Genomic DNA, 23,312 nt, shown 5'->3' on the forward strand with positions numbered 1-23,312 from the left:
ATGTGTGAAAGGAGGTTTCTTCTTTCTTTTTTTAAAATATATAAGTATTTAATTTTAGAAAGAGAGAGAGAGAGAGAGTGAGTGAACAGGGAAGAGGGGCAGAGGGAGAAAAGAGAGAGAATCTAAAGCAGGCCCTTCACTCAGCCCATGACCCTGGGATCATGACCTGAACCAAAATCAAGAATCAGGTACTCAACATGTTCGAGAAGTGAACAAAGTATGCCAAAGATGGCCAATGGGGCTAAAACAAACTCTGGTCTCTAGCTTAGAGACCCCTCCTCCATGTTCTTCCTTTGCTGTGTACGGGAAAACCCCCAGAGATATGGAAGCTGACAACTATAAATTACCCTCCCCACTTGCATTCAGGGCTCAGATCTTTGGAGAAACGGTCTCCTCTGAGCCCCCCAGTGTTAAATAAATCTCTGATCCACCAAGATCTCTGAGTGCCACTTGGTTTTTCCACCAGTGTTCCAGCCTGGTTCTGTAACAAACTGACTGAGCCACCCAGGTATCCCTATACTTATGTCTTAAGTAGTAAGAGATATTTAAATAAATAATTGCTGAGAATGTTCCCAATCTGGTAAAAAAAAAGCAAACCCACAGACCCCACTTAAGCAAAATAAACAGAAAGAAAGGTACACATGATCATAGTATAATCAAATTGCCAACAACCAATGATAAAGATAAAACCTTATAAGCAGCCTGACTGGGGTGCCTGATAGCTCAATTGGTTAAGTGTCTGATGCTTGATCTCAGCTCAGGTCTTGATCTTGGGGTCATGAAATCAGACCCAAAGCAGCCAACAATATTACACTTGAGGAAGAATTTAAAATGTAAATGTGGACAGTATGATATTTTTTAAATAACATAAATAATTGCAAAGACAGTAATAGTTTGGATTTTATAAGATAAGGTCTTTATTTTTAGATGTACATGTTGAAGTATTTAAGGTTAAAGTATCATGATATCTTTAGCTTTTGAATGGTTTGGTAAAAAAATAGAAGATAGATAGATAGATAGATAGATAGATAGATAGAGGTAAAATATTAACAAGGGTACATGGATAGCCTTTGTACTATACCTTCAACTCTTCTGTAAATTTGAATTTTTTTCCAAATGCCATCTTCAACCTTGAGGGCCTGAACAGATTTGTTTTGTGAGATTATGGATTCCCCTGAAGCATGTGGGAGGGAAGAGATGCTGAAGAGAGAAGCAGAGAGTTTGGTGGAAGGCCACAAACATTTACTGAAGTGATTTCTCTCTAGAGCGTTGCAAAACTCAAGAAATGCTAGGCTCATGATTGGTCCTTTTTTCATGAAAATGAATAATGGTATGTGCTACACATTAGCGATGCAGACAGATCAAGTCAATGTGTGTGGCGAGGGGAATATGGACAAAGAATGGCAAAGAATGAGGAATGAAGCCCCAGAAAATTCAGAAATCACTGGATGACATTTGGTTTCTCAGGGGCCTGTGGAATCAAGATTCAGGAATCAAGACACAGCTAAAGTGGAAGCAGGGTAGCCCAGTTGACCTGTGTATTATAACTCCCAAATTATTTTTATGAATACGGTTTTGGTCACGCTACTTCTGTACTCTTAAATGTCTCTTCAGTGGTTCCCAAATTCCAGCAAAATAAAGCTAATCGTTTTAGCCTGAAGTTATAGCTTCTCAATGATTGGCAACTAACTCAATTTCTCCCAGTTCTCCTTGACTTGCTGTATGCTGCAACCAATCCAAATTATTCTCTGTCCTCTATGCTGCATTAATTTGGGATTTCCTGGTTGCGTGTATTATAGCTCTTACCTGGATGGTCCTACCCTCTCTAACCAGTGAAACATTGCTCATACTTAAACCCAAGTTCAAATTCCACCTCTTCTAATGTTATCAACAGAAAATACAATCTTTTTAAACTCTCAGATGACTGTATCTGTTTCCTTTACACAGCACTTCTCAAATTTGCTTTGAAATATAATTTAAATGTACTTTGTTTTTTTTTTATGCTCTATTGGAGTCATAAAAAGATCTCAATAGTTTATAATTTTTCAGAGATTTAGAAATAATACAAAACATCAATTTGGAACACCAAAATCTCATCTTTATTAGTCACTAGAGAAAGTTTGCAAATAGAGGAGAACCAAGTTACATTTTAAATAATGAAGCACTGTGCTTAGCTTGCTTCAAAAGGAAAGTAAAACTGAGCCAAGTATACCCAGATTCCTCCTCTAGGTTCCAAATTATCCAAACAGATGGTCACTCTACCTTTCTTTGGGTTGAATATATAAAAAGGTGGAGAGAGATAAGCACTTATTGTATGCAGACTCTTCACATACAAAGAAAACTCAGGAGTCAGCAAGCAACATCTTTCCCTAAAGCACACTTCTAGAAGTCTGAGTTTACTAAAGGCAGGGATCACATCTGAATTGCCTTTCTGTCCTTCACTTTGCCAACCATGGTGCTTGCACCTTCAACAGGCGTTTGAGAAATGTTTGCTCACTGATGAATGAATAAATCTGTGTCAGTGCTCTTGAAAGAAACCAGAATAGGTCACCCCAAAATATGCCTCTTTGACAAAAATTATTTTGAGCTGCAGACAGTTAAGAAGAGCTCTGTCTTCTCTTTTTTCTGCCTAAAGACCGGATTTAAAGTCTTCTTATGAGAAAGGACTTTAGACTTATCAGCCCAGAGATGGCACCAGAGGAATCCGAAAACAAACATTAAACTAATTCTTATCTCCTTAGTTTCTTTTCTATCATTATTTGCCCTAGTCTAAGACCCTTTTGTTACAGTTTCACAATTTACTACTCTTTGTCCAACTTAGTATAAAAGGTGTTCTGTTTCTAGGGAGCCTGGGTGGCTTGATCAGTTGAGCGTTTGACTCTTGATCTTGGCTCAGGTCATGATCTCATAGTTTGTGGGATAGAGCCCTGCATCACATTCTGCACTGGCAGTGCAGAGCCTGCAAGCCTGCTTAGGATTCCCCCTCTCTGTCTCTCTCTCTCTCTCTCTCTGCCTCACCCCTGCTGGCACTCTCGCTCTCTCTCAAAATAAACTTTAAAAAAATAAATAAAAATACATAAAAGCTGTTCAATTTCTAATTTCTTTATGTATGCATGTATGAGATATACATGTTTATCAACTTCTGTGTTTCCCTTGTTAATCTGGTTTGTTACAGGAGCCCCAGACCCTATATAGAAGGAAAGATTGCTTTTCTTCACCTAGACACTCAAATTCAGATGCTAAGAAGCAAACTAGAAAAGGCAGTTGTAAGAATGGACAGGCAGTATCCACAACTAACTGAAGAGCACAGGAGCTGGTCAGTAAGACACTCAAATTAAAGTAATTATATATTATCCAAAATAAAATATATTCAAATTAAAATAATAATATTTTATTATTATTTTACAGGCCACCGAGAACATTAGCGTGCGTTAGGTATTGCATCAAGTTATTTACATTTTTACCTTTCTCCTTCTAAATTGAAAGATGTCTAGAGGGAACCATTAAATCATAATCTATGTAAATGTTCTCACTTGGAGTTTACCCTTCAGTAGCCTGGGGATCTGAAATGCTTTCTCTCATGTTAAATTAATTTCACACAGTAACTAGATGTGAGAAAGTAATCCATTTCTTTATATATCTATCCATATCCATATCTATATGTTTATCTTTTTTTGACCCAGGTTAACTTGTTTAGGCCATTGAAATCATATCGTATCACACAGGCTCTCATTTCTGCCTTCCCTTCCTTTGTGTGCTACCAAAACTGGCCCTGGTACAATGGAAATGTAACAACATTGTGACAAAAGAAATAGGCAGAAGAGAACAAATAATACAGACTATCTTTAACTGTTTATGCTTAGACACATTCTAACTTCTTTTTTTTTTTTAATTAAGCTATAATTGGCATTATTATATTAGTTTCAGGTGTACAGCAGAACAATTCAATATTTGTTTCCATTGTGAAAAAAATCACGGCAGTAAGTCTGGTTAACATCTGTCTGTCACCATTCACAGTTATAAAAGCTTTTTCCTTGTGATAAGAACTTTAAATTTTTTTTTTCAACGTTTATTTATTTTTGGGACAGAGAGAGACAGAGCATGAATGGGGGAGGGGCAGAGAGAGAGGGAGACACAGAATCGGAAACAGGCTCCAGGCTCTGAGCCATCAGCCCAGAGCCCGACGCAGGGCTCGAACTCACGGACCGCGAGATTGTGACCTGGCTGAAGTCGGACACTTAACCGACTGCGCCACCCAGGCGCCCCAAGAACTTTTAAGACCCATTCTCTTAGCAGCTTTCAAATATGCAGCACACATTCTAAATTATTTTTGCAGGGATGACCAAACAAAAAAGAACTGAGATAGTGATTTTCATTCTCCTTTCCTTCTACCTTTTTTAGTTGTGAGTGATCCATTTTGAAGCTCTTTGAATGTACCTTCCCGACCACACAATCTCTGCAGAGGATTTCCTAATGGACACTTTCTTCTCCTCTCTGTTAAAAAAAAAAAAAAAAAAAAAAAAAAAAAAGCAAAATTCAGTTGAGTAAATTTTAAAGATCTTCTAATTGGCTTTATACCATGATGAACGAATTGGGCAACATCCCAGCTATCAGAAAGAAAGGAACTCTGAAAAGTTGTACAGAATGACTTTTATAGGCAGAGGGGGCAGGCCAAGGAAGTTACTAGCAGAGTGAACTGGAAAGGTCATTTTTCGTTAGGGGACTGAAGGGCCTCCTGAAGCAGATGATCTCTCTAGTGCTGACCAGTTGATACCAGATCACTGGTTTAAGATTCCACTCCTGGGGGAGGTTGAATCTGTAATTAATTTAGGTGTTAAATCTTGGTTTTGTGATGTAGGCCTTAGGACAAATGACAACATTTGGGGCCTGTTGTCTCTCTTTTAATGCTGCCATTTTTAAAAACAGAATATTGCATGTCCAGTATCTAAAAGGCATCCTGGAAATCAGAAGTTCTACTTCTGAAATCACAATGGCTTGGGTTAGAAGAGAAACAACTTAAAATATTTATCTTTGGAGAAAAAAAAATTCAGATGTTCAGAATTCTACCAAAGCCTCAGAAACTTGAAAATGAAATTAAGTTCACAATAAGAAAAAAGTCATTTTGTTAAAGAATCAAGCAAAACCAGATGACTATTTCAATTGTTTTGTATATCCCACATCCAACTCCAGCACATTTTTGCTAACCATATGAAATAACAAAATATTTGGACAGAACAGCCTTGTTAATAACAACCATCTTAATAATAACTTTCCTGTGAACCTTGATTTATGAATAATACCTTGGCCTTCCCAACTCTTCCAGAACTCATAAATGAGAACTTAGAACTGTTCATTAGTATAATTTGTGTCCACTCTGCTTTCATTTTTCATAGTAGTACTCACAACTATCTGATACTATATTCTTTATTGGCTTGTTTATTTATTTATTTATTTTTTTTTTGGTATTTTTCTACTATTCTACAATATAAGCTCTATAATGGCAGGGTCATTCATTCATGGCTGATTCTCAATCTCTACAAAATGTTCCTGGTTCATAATAAAAGCTCAATAGATACTTGCCAAGTGATTATAAGTAAAGGCAAATTTACTGAGAGGACGATGGTGAGAAGGAATGAAGGTAAAGCTTTAGAGAATCCTCACGAAGGCATCTTCATAGACATGGGGTTCGTCAAAAAATAAGAAAACACAATGCCTAACGGGGTGCTATGGATTGAACTGTGTCCCCCCAAAATTCATACGTTGAAATACTCATCCCCAGTGTGATGGTATTCAGAGATGGGGCCTTTGGGAGGTAATTAAGTTTAGATGAGATGATGAAAACAGGGTGGAGGGAAACAGAATATGTCACCCCAGTTATGCCTCTTGGATGTAAAAATATTTTATGCCAAAAGCAGCTAAGAAACAGCTAATGCGGAAAAGGGTCCCCGTTTTCTATCTAAAGCAAAGATGTAAATTCTCCTTTTACTGGAGACTGAGTCTCATCAGCCTAGAGATGACATCATAGGAATCTGTAAACAAACCTAAACTCCATTACTTTCCTCCTATACATTTACCTTCCCACAACTTGCCACCCTTGGAAGCCTAAAACTACTTTCCTTTTCCTGTCATTTCTCTTTGACATTTATTGTTCTTTGTCGAAGGTATTATATAAGCTGTATTTTTAAGTCATTTTAAGTCATTTTTGGTTTTGGTTTCTCCTATATGGCGTGCACTGCATCTGCTAATAAACTGGTTTTCTCTTGTTAATCTTTTCATTTTGTTAGAGTCCCAGCTGAAAACCTAAGATGAGTAGAGGTAATTTTTTTTATCTACACAGGGCCCTCATGACGGGATTAGTGCTCTTATAAGAAGAGATATCTGAGAGCTTATTCACTCACCCCAGATTTTCTCTCTATTGCCCTCCCTCCTTGCACTCACCTAGGAAAGGCTTTGTAAGGACACAGTGAGAAGGATGCCATCTGCAACCCAGAGAGCCCTCGCCAGATACCTACCCTCCTGCCACCATGATCTTGGAGTCCCATCTCCAGAACTGTAAGAAATAAAATTTCTATTGTTTAAGCCACCCAGTTATATTTTGTTATGGCAGCTTGAGCTAAAATAGTGGACATAGTTGAAGCAAAACTGGAACATCCTTATTATGATATCTTTATGAATTATTAGAAGCATTTTGAAGAGTGAGTTACAAATCAAATCAATAGAAACACTGCATTTCCATTTCTAGGAATTTTATCAAATGGAAACTGTTCCATAGGTGAAAAAAAAATCTTAGAACCTATTTCTAAAGATAAAATATTGAAAAACAATGTAAATGCCTACACCAGGATTATATATATACACACACACACACACACACACACACACACACATACACACACATATATATAGACACACACACATACATATACACACACATACACACACACATACAACCACACACACACATATATATAATGTTATATCAACCTAGTAGAATATTATATATTCTTAAAATTATCACCATGAAATGTATGTGGCCAAGTAGAAAATATAAAACATATTCCAAGGCATAGGGGAGAATTTGACCTCACAACTGGGACATCTGTCAGTGTTGATGAAACTTCCCTGGGATTAAAGGGAAAAACACACTGCACATGACTTTCCTGGAATGCTCTCAGAATCGTGGGAAAATTAAGGAGTCTGGGAAACACAGAGCAGAGTAATTCCCCCATGATTAGAACTATTGAGATGCCTGCCCCCAAGTCCCGTCTCTTTTCCTGGTGCAGAAGCTCAAGATTCATCAGCTCTACTTGACTTCACTCTTGGCACCTCCAAGTCCTCTCCCCTTGAGAGTGAGCTGATTGGTTTCTCCCCTGTGCTAGCTGCAATTTTACTTTGCTGAGGTGTGAATTTGTGGCTTCTCACATACAAGCCTGCCACTCTGTTGTCCTTTCACATAGTATCACTGCTTGTCATGGATGTCACCAAGCTCAGTCCCTCGCCACAGGGTGACTAGACCATGGTACATATAAGCTGGATCCTTCCCCAGAGAACACAGATGTGGCTAGAATCCTCACCCTGAGCATCCAGGTTGGAGAGGCAGGTGGTCTCTACAGTGCCTTGGAGCACCCTGGTTTCAGAGCTGTCCCTCACTGACTGCCATTGGGAAGTTCTGTGGCTATGCTAGCCTTAGTCCCTGCAATCAACTTCCAGATTGTGGCTTTTCCTCCAAATGACAGTCATTTAAATAACTATTTCACTATCCATTTTAGTGAAAAGAAATTTCAATTAATTAATGATGTAATTTGTTAATTTGAGCAAATTTATTTTAAAAGTATCATAGGAAATATTTGTGGATTATAAAATCTTTTGAGAAAATATGCCAGAATTGATATTTAGGGTTTCTTTGTTTGTTTTTCCTAATCATGGAAGTATTATCTGTTTATGATAGAAAATATAGACAAGAGAGTAATAAATATGATAGAAAATGAGACAAGATTCAGGTGCCATTGAACCCACAGTAATAGTGTTTAAAGTTTGGTATGATTTTCTTTTTTTATGCATACTGTTTTACACTGCCACAAATACATTTTCATTTTTTAAATATACTTCTGTATTTTCCTGTTATGTTTCTTGGCACACATAATTTTAATGTCTGCATCACATTATATGTAATCATTTTAATATTTCATAGCTTTATCTACTTATATTCAGATTGTTTTGTTTGTACATATCTTTTGTTTTATAGGCAAGGAACATCTTTGCATAAAATTGGTTTGTATTTTATATTAGCTCCTAAGGATAAATTTAAAAGTAGAATTACCAGGTCAAACATGATGGATAATTTAATTCTAATTATTGTATTGTCCAGTTGTTTTCCAAAATTCTTTTCTTGCTCCTGGAACTGCGTCGAGCTGCCTCCATGAGATATTGAACAATGTGACAAGAAGTTTACAGTAGAAATTCTTTTCTTTTTTTTTATACTAGAAATTCTTAATGTGGATCTAGCCACCAAGCAGATACTTTAAGATGGCATTCCTTTTAATCTTCTTGTCTATATATATAAGAAATTCAGTTCAGTAGCAAATTCCTGTGCGTACAGAAAAGCAGAAAACTCTACTTTCCTTTATTGAGCCTACGTGGTAGAAACCCGGTAAATAAATCAGCTGCATACATAAAAAATTTCATAACAAATGAAAAACTAGTGTCCATTATCCTGCACAGAGCCCACAGATGCATTGTTTTCTTGGACTATTTTTTTTTATTTAAGTGTGTTAATGTGACATGTTTGTTCATCAGTTCAGCCACCCTTCCCATATTCATGTTACTACTTGAGTAACATATTGATGTCACCTGCTTAGCCCCTGTAGACACAGGAGCTTTTGAATACTAGGCAAGTATGCTATCACTTGGTTAATTCACTACATGTTCTAATTCTTTGTTCAGAAAATACAGTCAATGAAGATACAAGGCTAATTTTTAAAGTTATAATGCATGTTTTCTGCTCCACAACTCTACTTTCTGATGTGTCTCCGAATTGGAGCCCTTTCCAATTCAGATGTACTGGCTTTTCAAGGACAGCAATTCTGTATATGAAACTATTCTGAGAAAATGTTCTCACAAGCCCACAGGGTCACGTTGCTTTTCCTAAGGGTGACCTGCCCTTCATTTGTCAAAATATGAGTGTAGAAGTATCTTTATAAAATTCAGTAATAGGACAAAGAAGAGATTGAAAAATAAAAATATGGTGATTAGAATGGCCTAAACATTTAAGGAGACATTTTTCTTTTTTTTAAGAGAGGAACTCATTTCTTCTAGTTTCCTCTCCAGCATGTGAAAAGTTTAGAAAGTGCCACCTCCATCTTTACCACAACAAAAAACCTGAAGACACTAAAAATTCAATGATTTTCTTTGTGCTAATCAAAAAGTGGAATTTGTGGGCCAAATTGACTCCCCAAAATCTAAAGGAACAGTCAAATGCAGGAAACCATAGCTGAGATTAACCAACATGAAGTAGAAGCCACTAGAGTCATAAACTGGTAGAAACAGTTAATGGTAATTTAATAAAATGCGAGAGGCTGTGTTAAAGGGAAACATTCCTGGAGAACTGCAGTCTTAGGTGGAGCCCTCCCATCTCATAGGCTTTACTTCTAGGTACCCCACCAGGTTCTCATGGTGAAGGGTCAAGAAAAATCCCCATGTCTCTGGAATTGGGAGGGTAGAAGTAACAATTTTGAAATACTCCCAGAGCATTCTCTGTAATAAAGGCTTTCTCTCCAAAATCAAAAACTGTAACAGAACCTTATCCCACTAGGCCAGTCCTGTCTAGTCTTCCTGTCTCATCTGAAGGGGCATGAAGATACAAAACACTTTGTGAAAGTCACAGCCCATGGATACAGTCTTACTGAATCACTGATATTTAATCATAAGATTGCAGAGACCCTTCTTCCATACCTTATTACTAGGGATCCAATGTAATGAAAATAGATTGCAGCTATAGGAGCTGTAAGGTATAGACTCTATTTTTTTAATGTTTATTTGTTTATTTTGAGAGAGAGAGAGTGGATAAGGGAAGGGCAGAGAGAGAGGAGAGAGAAAATCACAAGCAGGCATTACTTGGAACTCAAACTTGCAAACCACGAGATCACAACCTGAGCAGAAACCAGAAGTCAGACGTTTTAAGCAACTGAGCCACCCACGCACCTCAGTACAGGCTCTAAGTAAAATTCTTAGACAAACCCAAAGATAAGAAGGAGGGATAAAAATAAGTACCCTAGAAGAATTTGAAGCCTATGGCACCTAAATTTACAGCAAATATAACATAGCCCAACTCCTAGCCAGATGAACATAAAACATCAAACTAAAGACCCATTTACCTCAGAGCCTTTTTCCTGATACATAATGCCTGGCTCTCATTAAGAAATGACAAAGTTAGGGGCGCCTGGGTGGCTCAGTCGGTTAAGCGTCCGACTTCGGCTCAGGTCATGATCTCATGGTTCGTGAGTTCAAGCCCCGCGTCAGTCTCTGTGCTGATGGCTCAGAGCCTGGAGCCTGTTTCAGATTCTGTGTCTCCCTCTCTCTCTGACCCTCCCCCGTTCATGCTCTGTCTCTCTGTCTCAAAAATAAATAAATGTTAAAAAAAAAATTAAAAAAATATTAAAAAAAAAAAGAAATGACAAAGTTAGATTAAAAGGCAAGAAAAACACACAGTCAGAAGATACAAAGCAAACATCAGAATCAGACTTTGATATGATCGAGTTTGGAATTATCAGAAAATTTAAACTAATTAGTAGCAGATTCTGGCTACAGTAAAAAAAAGCAGATAACATGCAAAAATAGACAGTTCAAGCAAGCAGATAGAAGATAATTGGCAACTTTAAGAAAAAAAAGAAAACTCTAGAAATCAAAACACTGTAACAGAAATGAAGAGTGCCTTTGATGGAATGATCATTATAGTGGACACAGTGAAGGAAATCATCAATGAGCTTGAAAATATGTCAAGAGGCTTCCCAAACTGATTTGCAACGAGAAAAAATAATTTTAAAAAACACGAAAATGTCCAAGAACTGTGGAACAATTTCCAAAAGTGTTACGTTAGTGTAATTGAAATACCAGAAAGAAAGAAGTATTTGAAGATCAGAGAAGATTTTTCTGAAAATAATAACAGACCCCAAAATACATATCTATGAGGGTTAAAAAATAGAAAGCCAGATAAATATTATAAAAATCTATATTTGCCAATATGATATTCTGCCAATATCATTAAAAGAGGCAGCATTGGGGGACTTGACTATAGAGAGAAAAGGATAAAAAATGTATCTGCTTTCATATCAGAAACCATGCAAGCAAGAAAAGAATAGAGTGAAATATTTAAAGTGTTGGGGGGAGGGACACACCAGCCTAGAATTCTATATTTAGCAATATTATCTTTCAAAAGTGAAGAAGAAAAAAGATTTCTCAGACAAGTAAAATATAAGTTAATTTTTGTCCAAAAGACCTGTCATGAGAGAATCGTTAAGTTCTTCAGAAGAAAATGATGAACTCTGATTTACATCAACAAAAGAACACCAAGAAATAAAAGCAAAATAATTTTTTGTTTTCCTAACTCTTAAGTGATCTAATAAATATCTGTTTCTTCAAAGTAATAATAGCAACAATGTATTAGGGGATTATAGCACACAGATAAAGGTAATCAATGATAGCAAAGTAACAAAGGTTTGGAGACAGGAACTAGAAGCATATTTGTAGGAACTTGCACCACCTTTGAAATAATATAGACTAATTGAAAGCAGACTTAGGTAAATTGTAAATATATTGAAAGGAACAATCCAAATGACAGCCCTACCTTAGTTTAAAGCTAGGTTCTCTTTTCTGCTTATTATGGATCTTTGATAAGAAATACAGTTGCTGAGAAGTCTGTTTTGCTTGCTGTGAGCATTGTGAGACCTTTCCTGAATGTAACCCGCTGTGTAGTAGAATGGGTTGTAAACCTTCCTAAATGTAATGGAATGAGTGGTTGTACATAAACTAACCGGCGTTTCTCGCTTCTGTAAACCTGCTTGCTTAGCACATTCCTCACCTATCCCCTTCCCCTTTTTTTTTTTTTTTCTCTCTCCCACCACAAGTAACGGACAAAGCCTTCCCGCCAAAGGACAGACAAAGGACGCCCAATCAGAAAACCACAAATGTCCGTACTTTAAAATCAACTAATCAGGCCCCTCATAATTTGAAACCTCACCTATGCTGTTTGTCCCTGTCTATAAAAAACCCTATACCAACTCTGATCGAGGCCTCTTGCGTCACCGGCGACGAGTGCGCAGAGGACCAGGTTCGAACCTGCAATAAACGACCCTTGCCGCTTGGCTTTGACTCACGACTCTGGTGGTCTTTTGTGGGAGGTTTAGGAACTTCGGGCATTACATTTGGAGGTCCCACCGAGATCTCCCCCGAGCCCACCAGACTTCTGATCAATGGGTCGTATCTGATTCCGATCGGTAAGTAAGCCGGCTCTAACGTTCTTCCTTTTCTCTCTGATCTGTGCTTCTTCTCTGGAGAACCGGTTCTGTCTGGAAGCTGGTGTGACCCTGGCGGACGCGCTATAGGGCACCCAGCCGGGGTCAGTTGGAGACGTCCACTGACATCTGGGGGCCTCCTTGGCCCATCTGGGGACCTGTTCGGTCCATCTGGGGCTCCTTGGCCCATCTGGGGACCTGTTCGGTCCATCTGGGGCTGCTTGGCCCATCTGGGGACCTGTTCGGTCCATCTGGGGCTCCTTGGCCCATCTGGGGACCTGTTCGGTCCATCTGGGGCTGCTTGGCCCATCTGGGGACCTGCTCGGTCCATCTGGGGGCTGCTTGGCCCATCTGGATTCTTTTCTGTGGGCTGCTTACGCCCAACGCGCCTGCGAACTAAATACTTTCATTTTCTTTATGAACCTCCAGAGTGCTAAAAAAATATCTCTAGGCGTCTAAAAAAAGAAGAAAAACCATCTAGGCATGCCAATTGTTACCGGTATTTTGATGTGATGTATGTCTGTGTGTCTGTCTGTTGAATGGAATGATTGTTGGGAGTCAGGGGCACGCGCCTGACTTACCCTATGTGTAGTCCCACAGCATAAGCTACGGGATTCGAGTGGGCTCTAACCCGATTTCCGCGGTGATCCTCATACGGCTTAAGGCGGTCAAAATCTTTTTGATCCGAGCAGGGGGTTTATACCTGCCCGCCCATGCTAAGAGGCACCTAAGTTCCCGCGAGGGACACGGACGGGCGAGTACGCGAGTGCTTCTTTGTCAGTCTAAAGAGTGCTTCTTTGTCAGTCTAAATGTATTGTCACCCCGGGGCCCTTGTAATTACCGCAGTAACCCTTTCTGTCGGGCTAGCCAAGAAAGTTAGAACCGCTGCGAAAGATTTTTGTTAGTTCTTGTTTTTCTTTCATGGGTCGGATGTTTTATTGGAATTAACTGTTTTCTCGGCTGATCAGAATTAATTATTCCATCCTTTGTTTCTCTCTCCTCCTTTCTCAGCTCCCTGCGGCTTTCCTTCCTGCCCCCTGGCCAGCGGCGCCCCCCCCCCTTCTCCTCTCCTCTTCCTCAGAATTATAATATGGGCCAAACGCAGAGCACCCCTCTCTCCCTCCTTCTCGCCAACTTCAGGGACGTAAAAGCTAGAGGACACAGCTTAAGCCTAGACATTCACAAAAGGAAGTTGATTACGTATTGTCGCTCTGAATGGCCCACCTTTGAGGTTAATTGGCCTACAGAGGGAACCTTCTGCCTCCCTGTGGTCCTTAAAGTAAAATCAAAAATTTTCCTACCAGGGAAAGAAGGTCACTCGGATCAGATTCCCTATATTCTGGTGTGGCAAGATTTAGTAGAAAACCCTCCTCCTTGGATGGCCTCTTCCTTAATAGCAGAGTCATGCCAAATCCTGGCGACTAAATCCATCAACCCTCCCAAGCCGCCAACTCCAGCTGCACCCCCTGTTCTCCCCGACAGCCAAGATTTACCTTTCCTTGACCCTCCCCCTTATCAGGTTCCTCCTCGCACTCCGCAAGCTGCCCTTATCCCTGCTGCGCCGGCAGAGCCTCCCATAGCCCAGCCCATAGGAGAACTGGAGAATAGAGAGGCTCAACCCGCGCCCATGCTTAGTGGGGGCGAAGTCCAAGGGCCGGCTGGACATACCCGTAGGCGGGCCCCACGTGAGCCAGGACTCCGCCTTCCTGACTCCACCGTAGCTTTACCCTTACGGGAAATAGGGCCTCCCGATGATACGGGGAATCCCCGACTTCAATACTGGCCCTTCTCTACTAGTGACCTATATAACTGGAAAACCCAGAATGCCCGATTTTCTGACAACCCTAAAGATTTAATAAGTCTCTTAGACAGCATTATGTTTACTCACCAACCCACCTGGGATGATTGTCAGCAGCTCCTCCGAATCCTGTTCACTACCGAGGAGCGAGAAAGAATTCAATTGGAAGCAAGAAAGCTGGTTCCTGGAGATGACGGCCAACCCACTGCTAACCTTGATCTCATTAACGCAGCTTTTCCCTTGACCCGACCCCCACAGGATGGCTGGGACTACAACACGGCAGAAGGTAGGGGACGGCTGCGCATTTATCGCCAGACTCTAATGGCGGGTCTCCGGGCTGCTGCACGCAAGCCCACTAATTTGGCAAAAGTGTATTCAATAATACAAGGTAAGACAGAGAGCCCTGCCGCTTATTTAGAAAGATTAATGGAAACCTTCAGACAGTATACCCCCATGAACCCCGAGGCCCCCGAAAATCAAGCTGCTGTTGTAATGGCCTTTGTAAATCAAGCAGCCACTGATATTAAAAAGAAACTCCAGAAGCTAGAGGACCTGGAGGGAAAACAGATTCAGGACTTACTCCGTATTACCCAGCGTGTCTATAATAATAGAGAGACTCCAGAGGACAGGCAACTTAAAGCCACCGAGAAAATGACCAAAGTCCTGGCTACTGTTGTCCAAAAGCCCCTGGATAAACACAAGCCCCTAGATAAGGACCAATGCGCCTATTGCAAAGAAAAAGGCCACTGGGCCCGAGAATGCCCTAAAAAGAAAAAGCCACATCATGGTCAAAAACCGTGGCAGCCAAAAACCACACCCGCCCTCTTCACTCAAGATGCAGAATAGGGGGGACGGGGTTCGGATCCCCTCCCCGAACCTAGGGTAACGCTACAAGTGGAGGGGAACCCAGTTCAATTCTTGGTCGACACAGGGGCACAACATTCGGTCTTGATCAGACCCCATGGAAAAATTTCTGAAAAATCTTCCTGGGTCCAAGGGGCTACTGGAATAAAAAATATCCCTGGACCACCCAAAAAACTGTGGACCTAGGAAATGGGAAGGTTACCCATTCCTTCCTAGTCATCCCTGACAGCCCGTGCCCCTTATTGGGAAGAGACTCACTAAAATGGGGGCCCAGATTCATTTTACGCCAGGGGGCCCCCAAGTGACTGGCCCTCACAACCAACCCATTACCATACTTACTCTGAGATTAGAAGATGAATATCGACTCCATCAGGGGCCACCCTCACAAAGTCAAAACATAGAGCCCTGGCTCCAGCAGTTTCCGGAAGCATGGGCTGAAACCGGGGGTATGGGATTGGCTAAACATTGCCCAGCTCTATTCATAGAGCTGAAGCCGGGGGCAGATCCAGTTCGGGTCCGACAATACCTGATGTCAATGGAAGCCAAAAATGGCATCACACCACATATCCGTCGCCTCCTAGACTTAGGCATCTTACGTCCCTGCCTCCCTGTTACCAGACCCGGACTTAGATACCCCTCTCCATGACTGCGCTGAGATATTGACACAGGTTCATGGAGTTCGGGAAGATTTACAGGACCATCCGCTGCCAGACACCGAAGTTACCTGGTTCACTGATGGCAGCAGCTTTATACATCAGGGTCAAAGGTACGCAGGGGCAGCAGTCACAACTGAAACTGAGACTGTTTGGGCAGAGCCTTTGCCAGCTGGCACCTCTGCCCAACGGGCTGAACTTGTGGCCTTAACCAAGGCACTGACTTTGGGAAAAGACAAGAGACTAAATGTGTACACCGATAGCAGATATGCTTTTGCTACGGCCCACATACATGGAGCTATATACAGAGAGAGGGGACTGTTAACTGCAGAGGGGAAAACCATCAAAAACAAGAAATATTGGCTCTTTTAAAAGCACTCTGGCTGCCTAAACGACTAGCCATCATACATTGCCCAGGCCACCAAAAACCGATCACACCGGTGGCCAGAGGAAATAATCTGGCTGACCAGGTGGCCCGAGAGGTGGCCTTACAGGTGGACTGTGCTTTAATGACCACCCTACCAGACCCCGGTCCAGCTAGTTTACCAGAAAGTCCCACCTACACTAAAAAAGACCTAGACTGGATCCAAAAATTGCCTATGACTCAGTGCCTCAACGGGTGGTGGAGAGCAGCGGACTGTAGCATAATCCTCCCAGAGGAAATGGGAAATAAAGTCTTATCCAAGATGCACCGAGCCACTCATATGGGCACGAGAAAAATGCAAGACTTAATAAGACATGCTAGGATCACCATCAAAGACTCTAGGACAAAAATCGAACAGATAGTTACTAGCTGTAAAGCTTGCCAACTAACTAACGCCACCAACCACGGGAAAAACCCTGGCTCAAGAACTCGCGGAACCAGGCCGGGAGCCTATTGGGAAGTAGACTTCACCGAGGTAAAGCCTGGAAAATATGGATACAAATATTTGCTAGTGTTTATAGACACCTTTTCAGGATGGATAGAGGCCTTCCCCACCAAGCATGAGACTGCGCAGGTAGTAGCAAAGAAAATGTTGGAAGACATCATGCTCAGGTACGGATTCCCTACCCTAATAGGATCAGACAACGGACCAGCATTCATTTCAAAGGTAATACAAGGGATAGCGCAGTTTATTGGGGCCGATTGGAAACTACATTGTGCATATAGACCCCAAAGTTCAGGACAGGTAGAAAGAATGAATAGAACCCTAAAAGAGACCCTAACCAAATTGACCATGGAGACTGGCGCTAACTGGGTAGTCTTACTTCCCTACGCTCTGTTCAGGGTGCAGTACTCCCCTTACAAACGTGGATTAACCCCCTTTTTAAAATCATGTATGGAGTGCCCCCCCTATAATTCCCAACCTATAGTCTAATGTGTTAACTGAATTTGATGATCATAAGCTTCTTATTTCCCTGAGGGAACTCCAGCACACCCACCAGGAAGTTTGGCCCAGATTGAGAGCCATTTATAAGAATGGGCCCCCTCCTGAGCCGCATCACTACCGACCCGGAGATTGGGTATACGTGCAGAGACACCAGCAAGAGAACTCATTACTGCAGGGGCTCTAACTCTGGCCATCCTACTTCTCGCTCTCACATTCGGCCCCTGCATCATAAACAAAAATTATTAAGTTTGTCCAAGACAGGTTCAATGCTGTACAATTAATGGTCTTACGAACTCAGTAGAAAACTGAAGATCCAAGATTGGCTCTTTAGGCACAAGAAAAAGGGGGGAATGAAAGGAACAATCCAAATGACAGCCCTACCTTAGTTTAAAGCTAGGTTCTCTTTTCTGCTTATTATGGATCTTTGATAAGAAATACAATTGCTGAGAAGTCTGTTTTGCTTGCTGTGAGCATTGTGAGACCTTTCCTGAATGTAACCCGCTGTGTAGTAGAATGGGTTGTAAACCTTCCTAAATGTAATGGAATGAGTGGTTGTACATAAACTAACCGGCGTTTCTCGCTTCTGTAAACCTGCTTGCTTAGCACATTCCTCACCTATCCCCTTCCCCCTTTTTTTTTTTTTTTCTCTCTCCCACCACAAGTAACGGACAAAGCCTTCCCGCCAAAGGACAGACAAAGGACGCCCAATCAGAAAACCACAAATGTCCGTACTTTAAAATCGACTAATCAGGCCCCTCATAATTTGAAACCTCACCTATGCTGTTTGTCCCTGTCTATAAAAACCCTATACCAACTCTGATCGAGGCCTCTTGCGTCACCGGCGACGAGTGCGCAGAGGACCAGGTTCGAACCTGCAATAAACGACCCTTGCCGCTTGGCTTTGACTCACGACTCTGGTGGTCTTTTGTGGGAGGTTTAGGAACTTCGGACATTACAATATATTTTAAGCTCTAGGGATGCTACTAATTTTTTAACCATAATGAATACACTAAGAGGGGAAATAAAATGGAATCATGTGAAATTTTCAACTAAAACCAGAAAAGGTAGAAAAGGAAGGAAGAAAAAATGACAACCTGTTCAATAAATAGAAAACAGTTACAAACATAGTAACTAATAATCTAACTATATCAATAATCACTTAAAGTGTGAATGGTCTAAATATATCAATTAAAAAATTGAAACCATCAGAATAAATAAAAAACAAGACCAGAATTTGTGTCTAAGTGATGCGCTTCAAATATAAAAACACAGATAGATTAAAACCAAAGGGATGAAGAAAGATATACTATTCTAAAACTAATCCAAGGAGAGGTGGAATTTCAGACAAAGCAGACCCCAGAACAAAGTAAGTTATTGGAAATACAGAGGGACATTAAACAATTATAAAAGGGACAACATTCCAGGATGACAGAATGATCTTGAACATGTATGTACCTAACAAAAGGCATCAGTATATGTGAGTCAAAAGCTGAAAGAAATGTAAGGAGAAATAAACAAATCCACTATTATACTTGGAGACATTAACACGTCTCTAATCAATAGATCAAACAAGCAGAAATTTATTAAGGGTATTGTTGACCTGAGCAGCACTATCAGTCAACTCGATCTACTTGATATTTATAGAATATTCCATCTAACAACACCTGAATACATTGTTATCAAGCTCACCCAGAACATTCACTAAGATAAACCACTTCTGGTCCATATATCACATCTTAACAATTTTAAAAAATATAAATCAGGGGTGCCTGGGTATCTCAGTCAGTTGAGCATCCAACTCTTAATTTTAGCCCAGGTCATGATCTCACACTCATGAGATCAAGCCCTGCATCAGGCTGGGCATGGAGCCTGCTTAAGATTCTTTCTCTCCCCGTCCCTCTGCCTCTCCTCCACTGGTGCACACACTCTCTCTCTCTCTCTGTCTCTCTCTCTCTCTCTCTCTCTCTCTCTCTCAAAAAATTTAAAATAAAAAAAATAAAACAAAATAAAAATAGAAACCATATAAACTATGTTCTCAGACCACAGTGGAATTGAACTACAAATCAACAACAGAAAGACAGCTAGAAAATTACCAAACATTTCTATATTAAACAACACACTTCTCAATAACACATGGATTAGAGAAGAGGTCTAAAGAGAAATTTCAAAAAATTGTAATAAATGAAAATGAAAATAAAACTTATGAAAATGTGTGGCTGCGGCAAAAGCAGTGCATAGATGGAATTTTATAGCATTGAATGCATATATTAAGATAAACGAAAGATCTAATCAGAACTCTAAACCTCTGCCATAGGAAATTATAAGCCTAAAGCCAGTAAAAAAAATAATAAAAATTATAACAGAAATATATGAAATTGAAAACAGGGAATCAATGGAGAAGTTCAATGAAATCAAAAGCTGGTTCTTGGAAGAGATCAATAAAATGAACAAAATTCTAGTCAAAGTTACAATAACAGAGAGAGAAGACGTAATTTAGTAATATTAGAAATAAAAGAGGAGTTATTGCTACTGATTCCACAAATATTAAAAGGATAATAAAGAATACTATGAACAACTCTATGCCCACACATTTGATAACTGAAATGAACATGACCAATTCCTTAAAAGATTCAAACTACCAAAACTCACACAAGGAGAAATACATAATTTAAATAGACGGTATCTATTAAATAAGTTGAACCAATTATTAATAACCTTTAAAAAAGAAAGCAAGTCACCAGACCCAGATGATATCACTGGAGAATTCTACCACACATTTAAGGAAGAAATGATACCAATTCTCTATAATGTGTTCCCAAATATATAACACAGAGAACACTTCCTAACTTATTCTATGAGGCCACAATTACCCTACTATCCAAACCAGGAAAAGCCATTACAAGAATAGAAAACTAGAGACAAATATCTCTTATGAATCTATATATATATAAATCCCCAACAAAATATCCAAAAATGTACAAAAAATAATTGTACCATGGCCAAGTGGGATTTTTGCCAAGTATGCAAGTCTGGCTTAACATTTAAAAAATAATTAATGTAACCCACTACATTATTGGGCTTATACACTTATATAAATTGATGCAATATATGAATTTGATAAAATGCACACCTATTTATTATTAAAAGAATTTAGTAAACTAGTAATAGGGAAAAGCTTTCTCTACTTGATAAATTATATCTACAAAATCTTACACCCAACATAACATTTAATGGTAAGAAACTATACACATTTCCCCTAAGACTGAGAACAAGACAAAGATATTTCTTCTCACCACTCCTATCCAACATTGCATTAGAAGTTTAGCTAATGAAATATGACAATAAAAGTAAGTGAAAGGTATACAGAATGTAAAGAAAGAGCTAACATTGTCTTGATAGCCACAAAAAGCAACAATGAATCTAGACACAGACCTACAACCTTGCACAAAAATTAACTCAAATGGACAATAGATAAATGTAAACAAACAAGCAAACAAAACCCATAAACAAACTAGAAAACTAGAAGAATACAGAGAATCATCTGGGTTTGGTGTTGAGTTTTCAAATGAAACATCAAAAGCACATTCTATGAAAAAAATAATAATTTGGGCTTTACTGAAATTAAAAACTTCTATAGTATTCTTTGTATATTCTTAATAGGATGAAAATACAAACCACCTACTAGAAGAAAATATTGGCAAAACACATACCTGATAAAGAACTCATATCCAAAATGTACAAACAACTCTTAAAACTCAACAATAAGAAAATAACCCCAATTAAAATATGGGCAAAATATTTGCCTGGGTGGCTCAGTCGGTTGGACGTCTGACTTCGGCTCAGGTCATGATCTCACGGTTCATGAGTTCAAGCCCCACATCGGGCTCTGTGCTAGTATCTCAGAGCCTGAAGCCTGCTTTGGATTCTATGTCTCCTTCTCTCTCTGCCCCTCCTCCACTCACTCTGTCTGTCTCTCTCTCAAAAATAAATAAACATTAAAAAAACTTTTTTTAGGGGCACCTGGGTGGCGCAGTCGGTTAAGCGTCCGACTTCAGCCAGGTCACGATCTCGCGGTCCGTGAGTTCGAGCCCCGCGTCAGGCTCTGGGCTGATGGCTTAGAGCCTGGAGCCTGTTTCCGATTCTGTGTCTCCCTCTCTCTCTGCCCCTCCCCCGTTCATGCTCTGTCTCTCTCTGTCCCCAAAATAAATAAACGTTGAAAAAAAATAAAAATAAAAAAACGAAACAAAACAAAAAAAACCTTTTTTTAAATAAAATACAGGCAAAATAACTGAACAGACACCTCATCAAAAAAGATATTCAGAGGGCAAATAAGTATATGAAAAGACACTCAACATAATTTGCTATTAAGGAATTGAAAACTAAAATAGCAGTGAGGTACCACCACTATCCATCTGTTAGAATGACTAAAATTAAAAAAAAAAAGTGACAAAAATAAGTGTTGACAAGGACGAATAGCAACAATAATTCTTTCATTGCTGTTGGGAATGCAAAATGTCATAGTTACTTTGGAATACAGTAGAACAGTTCTTACAAAGCTTTATTTAATGTTCCTTTACTTCCTCCTCTAATGTGCTTCTAATATTTACCCAACTGATTTGAAGATTCATTTCCCACAAATACCTGGATTCTAATTTTTAAAATCAGCTTGATTTATAATGACTCAAACCTAGAAGCAACCAAGCAGTTTTTCAATAAGGAAAAGAAAGACCTGTCTCTTGTTAACAGCAATTATTTAGTGACAGTTTATCTATACACTGGAAATATCCATAACCAAAGTTCAATTATTTAATGTCAATCAATTATCTACTTTCCCCAAAATAATATTTTAACAAAAATTACCACATAGCTTCATTGGCTACTTACTCTGATAGAATAAAGCAAGTAAAGCTTTATCCGTCTTGATAATTATCAAGAGAAGCAGGAAGGGATCTTGCTAGTATTCTTGTTCAACTGCTAGTAGAACCATGGGAATGTGTGTTTATTATAACAGCTTATGTGGAAACAGAACAAGATTCCCTGCATTGTCTTATTTTACACAATATAAAGACACTTATATTTATGAAGCTCCTGTGTCATGATGAGTTCATTGAGTTTAATTCCCATAGTTTGTAAGTTCCAATGCAGAAAAGGAAGCACTTCTCACGCTCCATTTTCTTTCTTCTTTTTCTAGAGCGTATTTTGTAGATTATAGCTTCCATACACTACATAGTTCCCTAGTGGCCTGCTATAGCTAATATAGTTCCCCAAAGTGTGTAATGACTCCCAAGTTGCAGCTTAAATAGTGAGGGAATTATAATGAATAATGAAGAGTGAAAATATGCCCGGGTTCCCATTCCTGGAGGTGGTGGAAGGGGCTATGGCTGGCCCTCTAATGGTACCAGTTGAAGTGCAAAAACATCAGCTTCAGACTTGTTCCCCAACGGTTCCCAATATAGAAACAGATCCCAGAGACACACACTAAATAAACCAAAGGGCTTATTTTCATTCATATTCTTTGCACCTGATTTGCAGATACCATTATTATGGCAATGCCTTTGTCATGTATTGAAGTCACAGAAGTGCTTTTAAAATGCAAAGCACTTTTGAGATGTCTCTGTAGTCTCCTGCTTAAAGGCCAAAATTTCTCACTAAACAAATAGTAAAATCTTCTATATATTATATTGGCCTGTGTTTGTTTCTCAAAATACTGTCAGGAACACTCTGGCAATAAAAGGTGAGTGGTTAGAAATGTTAAATAGACAGGCAGTTATGAGATCCCTCAAGGGCAGACACTGGGAATTCACCTATGTTATCAGCAATATTGTCCTATAGTGTTGTCAGTATCTACATCAAAGACATGGAAACACCAACTGACTTGCAAAAAAGCTTCCTGAAAACAAAGAAGGAAATGGCTCTACAGGAAATGTTTGAGTTAAGAGATGAAAAAGGAGTTTGCCTGATTGATTGGTCTACAATTGGGTAGAAACCAGTTGGCTCTCAACACAGTATTGCTATAGATCACTATGTCTCTGTCCTGTCACAAGGCTCATCATGGCATATATCTGACCCAACTCTGTATCTGAGCCTCCAGAAATGACAGTGTCTCATTATCCCAGGA

This window comes from Leopardus geoffroyi, chromosome A3 (assembly GCF_018350155.1).
Source record: "Leopardus geoffroyi isolate Oge1 chromosome A3, O.geoffroyi_Oge1_pat1.0, whole genome shotgun sequence".
NCBI lineage: Eukaryota > Metazoa > Chordata > Mammalia > Carnivora > Felidae > Leopardus > Leopardus geoffroyi.